Genomic DNA, 11,403 nt, shown 5'->3' with positions numbered 1-11,403 from the left:
TCATTTATTAACGAGCTTGACACAAGACAAGGAACTATGCTCAAAAATTTCGCATGCCCCCAGTTTAATGATGCAAAATGAGGTACATGCCCCCCAGGTTTCATTGCATTCAACTAGATGGATGAAAGGAATGAAGGTTTACTTTCAATATTTAACTTGAAAAGGGAGTTGTTTCATTTTTAAGGAGGTTGACACAAGAAAAGAACTATCCTCATACCTGATTCGTTTTTTAAACGAGGTTGACTCAGTAATAGGAACTATCCTCATAACCCTGATTCATTTTTTAACGAGGTTGACTCAGTAATAGGAACTGTCCTCAAAATCCTACTTTCTACACTCTACCTACATATCCTAAAATCTAGCTGATTCATTTTTTAATGAGGTTGACTCAGTAAAAGAACTATCCTCATACCTGATTCATTTTTTAACGAGGTTGACTCAGGAACAAAACTATCCTCACACTCACTGATTCATTTTTTAACGAGGTCGACACAGTAAAAGGAACTTTCCTCGTTGCATCCAATTTCATTTTTTAACGAGGTTGAGACGGGAACAAACTATCCTCACGGACACCTATTTCATTTTTTACCGAGGTTGGCACATGAAAAGGAACTGTCCTCGCAACATTGATCATGGCTTCCAACTGGAAGAAAGACATGTCAATGGACACACCTTGATCATGGCTTCCAAGAGGTCTTCATCAGAAGGAAGAATACTTCTTTGGAAGGAACACATGTCAAGGGACTCAAAAGCGATAAGAACATCGTGTTCAAGTAATCCCATAGAGTTTTCCATGTCAATTACTGGATCTAAATCAAAGGAAGGTGAGCAAACAGTGAGAGGCTCACTTACATCGGTAACTGAAAACATGGGACCAGTTGCCACATAATTAACCCGTGGCAGTGTAGATACCACTTTAGAATCAGGAACATTTAGGGGTGACATATTATTGGTAGTTGAGACAAGACTAGGGAACGAAAGTTGGTCTACAGTCACAATATTTCCATTGTGAGGGAAAGACATCACGCGAAAGAGTGTCGATACGACAACTTTCATTGCATAAACATAGTCTCGCCCAAGGAGTAAATTGAAATCCAAGGGACCTCGAACTACCATAAGATCAATGCAGACAGTTTTACCTTCCAAGGTAATAGAAAACTTAGGAAGGATCCCTAAAGGTTCACTAATGGTTCGGTTAAAAGCTTTCAGATTCTGCGTAATAGGCGCAAGCTGAGGGGAACCCAAAGCTTTCCAAACAGTTGAGGATAAAATACTAATAGAAGCACCTTCATCTACCTGAGTACGATGTATGTCCCTATCACCAACCTTGACAATGACTTGGAAAGGGATGGAGGAAGGAAGACGAGGTTCTGTCAGTCTATTCCAATCAAAGGAAAAGACCTCAGTACTTGGAGGGGGTTCTGTATGAACAGGTGAAATGCCCCCCGGCATAGAAGAATCTGATGTAACAAGAAGAACCTGAGCGGTATGAAGTTCACTTTCTAAAGGGAAAGTGGGATCGACCGAATGTGAAATTGAATCGACCACTTGATCAACTAATTGATCATCAACCTGAGTGACATGAGTTTCACTCTCAAATAGAAGAGTGTGATCGACTGTACTTGAATTTAGATCAATCACTCCGTCAGTTGACGGTAGGTTGGGAGAAAGTTTACGGTAACCAGTTGGAAATTCTTGCTGTGGAACAGTAAGTTTTTCCAACAATGTCGAGGCTTCATCTATGTGAGGGCAAATGTGAGTTTGATGACTCCCTTTGCATAACTTACAAGGAAACCTAACTTTACCCTTTTTTCCAGGAACCTGACTATCACTGGTTGACGGATCAATGGAAAGTTGATGGGATTTTTCTGACCATACTTCCAAGACCTTTGGAATACCAGGACAATTGACAAGGAAGTGGTCACCCTTACAAAGCCTACAAGGGTATTTGGGTTTACGATGCATGTCAGAATTTTCCTCAACACCACTAACACTTACAGCCATGGTTGGTTGGTTGACTTCTTTCTTATCTTGCTTCTTCTTCTTCTTCTTCTTCTTCCCTTTCTTCTTCTTCTTAACCTCCTGGTTACTAGCATCAAGGCTTTTACCAGGCGAATAGGAAGAAATGGAGGAAGAAAAATTAGGCGAAGAAGGTAAAGGGTCAACAAAAGGTTGGTGATGTTGAGATGGTGAACTCTGTTGAGGTGAAGCATCTGGTTGAGGTGGAACAATTGGAGTACTTTGGGCCAACGAAGTTGAAAATAACCATATCGGTAATCCTATTGTAAATCCAGGTAATGACAAAGTAGCCATATAAGGAGGACCAACATTTCCAAAGTAAGGAAAAGTACTAGGATTCTCATTAGGAGGGGTTCCTAGGTTGGTAAGTTCCGGAACATTTGCCATTATATTCAACTTCAGTGAATTTTATTAACAATTTAAAACTAAAATTAACAATTAACAATTCACAACTAACACTTAAAATTCACAATTCACACCTATGGTCTCTAAAAGTAAAAACAAACAAATTAACACGCACTATCAAATCTAGGAGTCAAACCATATGTTTAGTCAATTTAGTGTTCCTAAATTGATGTCATTAATTGTCAACCCGGGGCTCGTAAGCTGATGAAGTGAAGGTGTACTATATGTACTTAAGCAACCTCTTAGAGTTTTTGTCGTTTGGGGGTGTTGTTTGTGGTTGATTTATCTTCCTAAAATGGAGTGGTGATTTATAAACAGATGAGTGATGGTGTGTGTAAAGTGAGTTCTAGATGAGTGAAAGTGTGTGATTGGTGATTTCTAATTACTTGTTGAATTTGTAAAGGAAAAGAACTTGAAAGAAATGAATAACTTGAAATGACTTGAAAGCAAATGACCACGTTCTAATGGCATTAGTCTCTACCCATATTGCTGCAAATAAAAGAAATAAGAAAATCACTTCAAGGACTGATGATAATAGTTATCTCTTCCTAACTCCCTGCTTCTACCACATAGTACTGCGTAAAACACGATTAGGAAGTAGCTGAAAACAAATCCAAGAATTGATAAAAACTCTAAATGACAAATTATAACACTACTAAGCCTTTTCCATCATACTGCTTCCTACATATGTGATTATGTGTAACAAGTGGAAAAAGTATTAGTGCCACAAGCCAAGACTACTTAAAAACAAGCTGCAATTAATTAGTGTTCTGTTCTCTTGAAAGATAAACCATTCATGATAAAGAGAGCATAAATTAGTTAGCATCCAACTTGTAAAACTAAGCTAAAAACTAATCTAGAAAACAGAGTAAAAAGGGCAGCATTACGAATAAGACAACTGCAACTACCATTAGATATTAAAGCAAATACAACACACTCAATCCCGGGTAAAAACCTACAAATAAGCAAATCTAATTAGTGAAAATAAAGGCTGCAGCAATGAAAAGAAATCAAGCTGTACATAACTCAAGAAAAGGAAATGATGTATGTGAAATAAAGAAATTGCAGAAGTATAAACATGAAATACTTATACAAGGGCAGTCATGAACGGGGGCCCTCCATCCATACAACCCACAGAAAACTCAGATGCTTTAAAACTTCAAAACAGCACTGTTTCCATTACTTCATATGCAGAAATACATAGTCAAAAGTGTTGGAACAGCTCTATAAAAATAGAGTTCAGAAAAGTGCTAAAATTCTCACAAGTTCATAAACTACAGCAGCTAAAAAGTTAACATAAGCGTACGCAGATGCAAGTATTTATAGGCATCTGCAAGATGGCCTAATGCGTAAAGCATAAAACAGAAAATAAACTGAAATTCATGCGTATTAAAGGTGCAGTGAACACGTCATATGCTTCATGGTCGAGCTGGAGGTCCTGGTCGTTATGGGCAATGAATCCAGCATTAGATCATGTTCCCCACGGCTTACAAAACACGGACAAGTCATCTTTTCCACCGACGTGACCAAACAGCTTACGCATCAACGTTAAGCTGCCTTTATTTGACCATAACTTGACCCCCTTTGACCGGAGGTACAGATGACGTGGCTGGCTGAACTGATGGCACAGGAACCTCGAGCACGTATATTCCAACATGCCCATGTGGCTCGTTCTGCAAAATAGCACGTGGAACCTTGAGATCAACAAAATGGCTGCGGGATCATCAGATGGCTGCGGAATGCCTGTAAGTATGTCAAAATCTAAACAAAACAGTCACCCATTAGCAAAGCTCACTTGATCATGTTTAATGACAACTAATATAATGATCTGGGTGCAAAATGAGGAAAAAGAGAGAGGAAAGTGATGAAAACAGTAGGTAATGATGGATGATAAGGTGTAAAGTAGAGGCTCTACATACCCCCACTACGAGGGCATTACATGTCCTCATGCAAAAACACTGATTAATCAACCTGTTGTGATGCCTCTGCCAAGACATCCAATCTCCTCTTCTTTCTCTGTGTAGACACATTGACCCTTGGCTTCTTTACTAAGCATCTGAACTTTAGGTTGATCAAGGCTCTGTTTAGCCTTTTGCATTTCTTCCTTAACTTTTTGTTACTTCTTTGCCACAGGCCCAAATGTAACATGGTGTTATCATGAATCATCTTATCCAATTTGGCTTGCTCTTTCAACTTTTCATTTTCTTGCATGATATGTCGATTTAGAACCTCAATCTCAAAAATTTCCTGTTTTAAGGAGTGGACTTGTTGTTCTAAAGGTTGAACATTGCTTGGGCCAGCAGCTGCTTGCTCCAATGTTTCCAGATAATTATACACTTTTTGCTGATCCGGGTCAACCTCAAGTGACTTTTTGGGACTTGGTTCATAATCAAATTCAGATCCGTGTCCATGCTCAAGTTCATGTTCAAAAGGACTTTCCTCACGTGGAGGACTAGTCTCAATATGCTCAGCGTGTGGAGGACTTTTCTCCAAGTCAGGACTTGTAGCACCTTTTTGAGGTGAGCTTAAGTCAATGAAGAATGATTGTTTACCCTTTGTGGCCCCTACCTTTCTGTTTTGTAGTCTGCTGCTCCTTATTACAGAGGTGGTACTCTGTTTTTCTTTTTGCACTTTTTGCTTTTGTTTTTCCACCTTTTTAGAGAGGGCAGTTTCATGAAGTTTGGCCATTCTTTGAGCTAAGGGCTGAGTGTCTTCCTCACTAGAATTCTCAGGAGTGAGGTAAGTTTCTTGGACTACAGATTTACCTTTATCTTGCTTTTGTTTCTTTCTCCCTTCTCTTCTTTTCTGATCAATTTCTTGAGCAAGTTCTGAAAGAGTTTCAGTGATAATTCCTTGGGCTGCTTGGTTATCATCTTCAGTAAATCCAGGATCAATTTCCTGTTCAGGATGTTGTATATCAGTTTCCTCATCAAAATGTTCTTGAACAGTTTCCTCTTGGGCAGTTGTTTCAGGCATAGTGGTATCAGGAACAATAGTTTCTATTTGGGCAGTAGTTTCTTGGTTAACCCCCTCTCCTCTTTTTCTTCTACTTCTTTTTGGTACTTGAGGGGACCCTCCAGAAGTTTCTCCTAATTCTTGAAAATGATTTCTTATGAGAAACCTCTCCCATGTGTCTCTTTTTGATTTCAATTGTTCCTCAACTAGCAATTTCACAAGACCGTGATGATATAAATGTGCTTCAATATTTATGGGGTTCCTTTGAACAATTGCACACATTTTCTTAAGACTTGAAAGTAGAAAGTATGGGAGGTTAATATCATCTCCTAGAAAATGCATCATAACCTTTGCATGGTAAACATATAAGACCCCAAATCTTCCCTCACAAGTGAAAATTTTTTGCACTAGTAAGAGTAAAATTGTCCATTCCTCCTTAACATAAGAAACAGGAATCCCTTTGGTAAAGATGCTGGTATCCATACCTGGGTTTTTTAAGATTTGTTTCCACTGCTGATCTTGAACTGACTGGTTCTTAAACCACCTTTCTCCAGTCTGTGGAAGTGAGGTAGCTTGTGTTATGCTGCTCTCAGTGACTGTGAATTGTAAGTCCCCTATCTCCACGTGATTATCTTTTTCTCTGAAGGACCTTGCAAAGGCCTTCGTAACCTCCTTATGGTAGCCTCTGAACTTCTGGACGCATTGTAACCAGTTTGCCTTTTGCAATGCCTCTTTAAGCTGAGGATAACCCTCCAGAAACTTTGAACCCTCCAGTTCTGCCCTTAAGAGCTTCCCCATTGGCTCTTACGGCTCTGTTCTATTTAAGACACGGCTTCAAGACGGCCTTACACAGTCAATTCACGGCTTTGTTCTAGAACACGGTTTCAACAAGGGTCTTACACAGTAAATTCACGGCTCTGTTTTGGAACACGGCTTTAAAATGGCCTTGACTTGGTGGATTTACGGCCTCAACACAGTGGATTATGGTTTTAGCTCTGGATACGGCCGTAACAGACCTCCACTGGTGATTAGAATTAGCGGAAAGGAAAAACAGAGTATGGTGAATGCTAGCAGCGTAGTGAGCACAACGTAAATGGAATGAAACAGTGTGAGTGGAAATGAAACAGCGGAAGTGAAATGATATGAGCGTAAAAGGGTAGAAGGGTTATGGAATAATGAATGGAAACGGCTATGTCCTTAGATTTCGGTTTCGGAGTTTACACTTGGCTGCGTGAGTTAATGTCATTAGAGACGTAGTACATTAGGCTACGTCACTTAAGTACGAGATCTTAATGGAAGAAGCAGCCGCAAGTGGAATTCAAAATCGTGGTAATCAAGGACTGATAGACTTGGGAGATACGTGGGTATATGGTCGCATGACTGGTAATCATTACATTTAGTGGCAAGAAACATAACCTAGAAAACTTTGCATAATGAAATAACTGAAGGTTTAGGATTTAAACCATACCTCAGATTCCCGCTTAGATTTGCCTTTGATGACTTGCAACTAACCCTTCACTGATTTATGGCTGTTGCGTGACTATTTTCCATTTATTATTGATGACTACTGAGCTGTAAAGAAATTTCAAACAGACTGTGTTTTTTTTATGCATGTGCAGAGAGCTGCGGAATCGTTAGATGGCTGCAGAATCTTCAGATGGCTGCGGAATCTGCAGTAGTAGCCTCCAATTGCACAAAAACAACTTTTAACTATCTAAAAATGACTTTATTGATGGAATGGAATGTAGTGAGTGGATGGATGAATGAAAAAAATGAGGTGGAGTGAAAATGAATGAAATGGTGGATGAAATGGTGGTGATGATGAAATGAGATGAAATAAGGAGAGAAAGAGATTTATTTTTTTTTTGGAAAACATGAGGTGTCAGGTGACCGTGATTTTCACCTCAGGTTTTCTGTATGAGACTGCCAATCAGAGATTGGTTTTCAGGCTCATACATTTATTCCTTTTTTTTCTTTTCTTTTTTTTTTTCTTTTTTTTTTTCCAAAAACCAAAGATTAGGCTGATGGAGGAGAAGAATCCTTCTCCACCAACCTAATTGCAGAATCTTCTTTGAACAATTTGACAAACTCTTCTTTTGAGAATGGATTCTGGTATATTTTCAAGCGGTGGCCATTCACAATAAGAGGAGTATGAAATTCATCAATAGTTTTCACTCGAACTGCTCCATTGCTAAAGACTTCATCAATCTCATATGGCCCAAGCCAATGAGTTTGAAACTTTCCTTTGAAGTCTTTGAATTTTGAATCAAACAATAGAGCCCAATCTCCTTTCTGAAACTTTCTTTCTTTGATATGACGATCATGCCATTTAGATCTTTGATGCTGAACTAGATCGGTCCTTAGAATTGCATCTTGTCTTATTTCATCTAGTTCATTTAGCTGGTCCATTCTGTGTCTTTGAGCTTCTGAGAGGCTCATTCCCAATTGGACTGCCATCTTGAAGGTCTTGATTTGGAACTCAATAGGAAGCAGGACTTCCTTCCCATAAACAAGTTCATAGGGAGAATGTCCTGTTGTGTTCTTCCATGTAGTCCTATAGGCCCATAAGGCTTCAGGGAGCCTTTCCGCCCAATATCTTCTATGAAGATGAACAGTCTTGGTGATAATGCATTCAAGAACTTTATTGGTAGATTCCACTTGACCATTGGATTGCGGATGGTAGGGAGTAGATGTTCTGTGCTTGATCTTATATTCCTCCATCAGCTTCTCCATCAAATTAGATGTAAATTGGCTGCCTTGATCTGTCACAATTTCCCTTGGGACACCAAAACGAGTGAAAATATCCTCAAAAATAAATTGAACAACTGAATTTTCAGTGGCAGAAGGCAATGCTTTTGCTTCTACCCACTTAGTAACATAATCAGTACAAACCAGTATATACTTCTTTTGCTTTGATGGTGGATTAATTGGTCCAACGAAATCTAGAGCCCATTTCTCAAAGGGTTCGATGCATACCTGAGGCTGTAGAGGCATTTCATTTGAAGGAGTTGGTTTCCCAACTCTTTGGCAGCTGTCACACCTTCTAACATACTGCTTTGCATCTTTAAAGAGAGAAGGCCAATAATATCCTAGAGAAAGGATTTTATAGGCTGTCCTCTTGTCCGCAAAGTGTCCGCCGCATGGTTCATCATGACATGCCTTAAGGATGTCAGGCATTTCATCTTCCCGAACACACCTTCTGATTATACAATCTGGCCCTATTTTGAACAATTCATTAGAAATCCAAGAATAATGTGAACTCTCCCGAATGATTTTCCTTTTCTCATTAGGAAATAAGTGTAGAGGAAGCTTCCCTGTAACAAGATAATTAGCCATATCTGCATACCAAGGAGTCTTGGTAGTCACTGCAAACAAGTATTCATCTGGAAACTTATCTTCTACTGGAGAATCCTCATTAGTGTTTTGGATTCTAGACAAGAAATCAGCTACTGTGTTTTGCTTTCCAGGTCTATCTAACACAGTAATGTTGAATTCTTGTAAGAGTAAAAGCCATCTTGTAACTCTACCATTAGTGACAGGTTTGTTCATTAAGTATCTTATGGCAAAGTGATCAGTATGGACAAAGTTTTCATAGCCGGTTATGTAGTGTCTAAACTTGTTGATCGCATGTACCACAGCTAAGAACTCTTTTTCTGTAACAGTATAATTTAACTCAGTAGGAGTCAAATTCTTACTTGTGTAATAAATGGCATAAGGGATCAAATCCTTTTGTCCCAAAACAGCTCCTAGAGCTGTATCTGAAGCATCAGTAGAGATGTGGAAAGGGAGTTTCCAATTTGGCCCCCTTAAGATGGGTGCTTCAGATATTCTAGACTTTAAAGCTTCAAAGGCAGATTGACACTCAGGATCCCATTTAAACTCACAGTCTTTGGTAAGCAATTTGAAAAGAGGAGATGCTATCCTAGTGAAGTTTTCAATAAATCTTCTGTAATACCCAGTAAACCCAAGAAAACTTCTAACATCCTTCTGGCAATTTGGAACAGGTAACTTAGAGATGACTTCAACTTTGGATTTATCAACCTTGATCCCATCTCCTGAAATATGATGTCCTAAAACAATCCCTTCAGTAAACATCATAAAACACTTTTCATGACTTAAAGAAAGATTTGTTTCCTTACATCTTACCAGTACTTTTTCCAAATTTTCCAAAGCTTCTTCAAATGTATTACCATAAACTGTGAAATCGTCCATGTATACCTCTACACAATCATGAATCAGATCTGAAAAGATTCCTAATACAGCCCTTTGAAATGTAACAGGTGCATTGCACAATCCAAAAGGAAGTACTCGGTAGGCAAAAGTTCCCCAAGGACAAGTAAATGTGGTTTTGTCTTGATCTTCAGGTGCTACCTGAATTTGATTGTACCCACTAAAACCATCCAAGAATGAGAAATACTTTTTACCTGCTAAAGTGTCTAGTACCTGATCAATAAAAGGTAGAGGAAAATGATCCTTTAAGGTTGCCTTGTTCAATTCTCGATAATCAATGCAAACTCTCCATTTACCATTCTTTTTGGGCACTATAACCAAGGGAGAAACCCATTGGCTGTCTGAGATAGGGTAAATGAAGTTTACCTTGAGCAATTTCTGGAGTTCTTCTTTCACGATTTCCCTAAGGTTTGGATTCATCCTTCTTTGTGGTTGCCTAATAGGTCTGCTATTCTCTTCAATGTAGATGTGATGAATACAAGTCTTAGGGTCGATTCCTTTCATGTCAGTGTATTCCCATGCAAAGGCAGTGGAATGTCTTTGCAACAGTTTAGTTAATTCTTCTTGTTGTGGTCTTCCCAAGTTTTTGTTAATGTTTAATGTTTTTCCTGGGAGGATTTCAATTGTAGAACTACCAAACTCTTCCATTGAGAAGAGAGACATTTGTCTAGAGGAGAGATATTCAATGTCTGCATCTATCTGAAAATGTTCAGAGTCATATTCTAAATATACTTCAAAATTTTCTAATGTATTTAGAATTTGACTATCCTCACTAATCTCAGAGATGGTTAGAATAGGTTGAATAGTATCTTCATCCTCTACCCATTCATCTTCTCCTATTTCTGTTATAGCTTTTGCTGGGGGATACAAGTTGAACTTCTTGGTGGAATTACCATCTGATATATATATGTCTCCAGACCTACAACTTATGAAAGCATCAGCTGTGGCCAGCCAAGGTCTTCCTAAAATAAGAGGATGTCCTCCTAGATTGTTCTTGGGAGTTAAAATCATAAAATCAACGGGATATTCCCAAGAATCTAGAGAGACTGGAATATCTTCCAATACACCATCAGGTTTAATGATTGATCTATCTGCAAGCTGCAGCAAAGTAGGTGTAAAGATAAGGTTAGGAAGCTTTAACTGATCCATGGTCTGTCTACTCATGATGTTGATCGCGGCTCCTAAGTCAATCAGAGTATTTGGGATTTCAACCCCATTAATATGAGTTTTGACAATAGGGCTACCGGGATCTACATATTTTTGCATGGTAATCTTACCCATCATTATGTCTGCAATTTTTCCAACTAGATGTATCCTTTTAGTATCTTTGGTTCTTTTTACAGTTTTCTTCAAACTCAACTCCTTTATTGTCTTCGCTAGAATGGGAATTTCCTTAATGGCTTGTAACAAGGGAATCTTGATACATACATTCTTCAATTCATCTAGGAAGCTATAGTCAGGCAACCATATCTGCTTTTCCACCCCTTTGTCAATTTGCAATCTTTCAGGAAAGGGAGGTGTAGCTGCAGGTGTAGGTTGCTCAACTATGGGAGTTGTAGAAGTTGATTCTTTTTCTTTTTCTTTTTGGATATTTTGGTTTTGAAGTGATACTTCAGAACCTTTATTGACTTTGAGAGATTCCTCCTTAGAAATGCTTGGTTGTTGAACACTTGTAGAAGGTTGATCTAAGATTCTACCTGATCTAAGTTGTACTTCATTGAGAGGAACAACCATATAGGTAGGGAATGGTTGACCTTCCATCATGTAAGCATTTTGAGGGTTCCTATTATTTGG

The sequence above is a fragment of the Pinus tabuliformis genome, chromosome 9 (genome assembly GCF_031772625.1).
Source record: "Pinus tabuliformis cultivar Carrire ecotype Pingquan chromosome 9, CPIR1, whole genome shotgun sequence".
NCBI lineage: Eukaryota > Viridiplantae > Streptophyta > Pinopsida > Pinales > Pinaceae > Pinus > Pinus tabuliformis.
Note: the sequence above shows the minus strand (reverse complement) of the source record.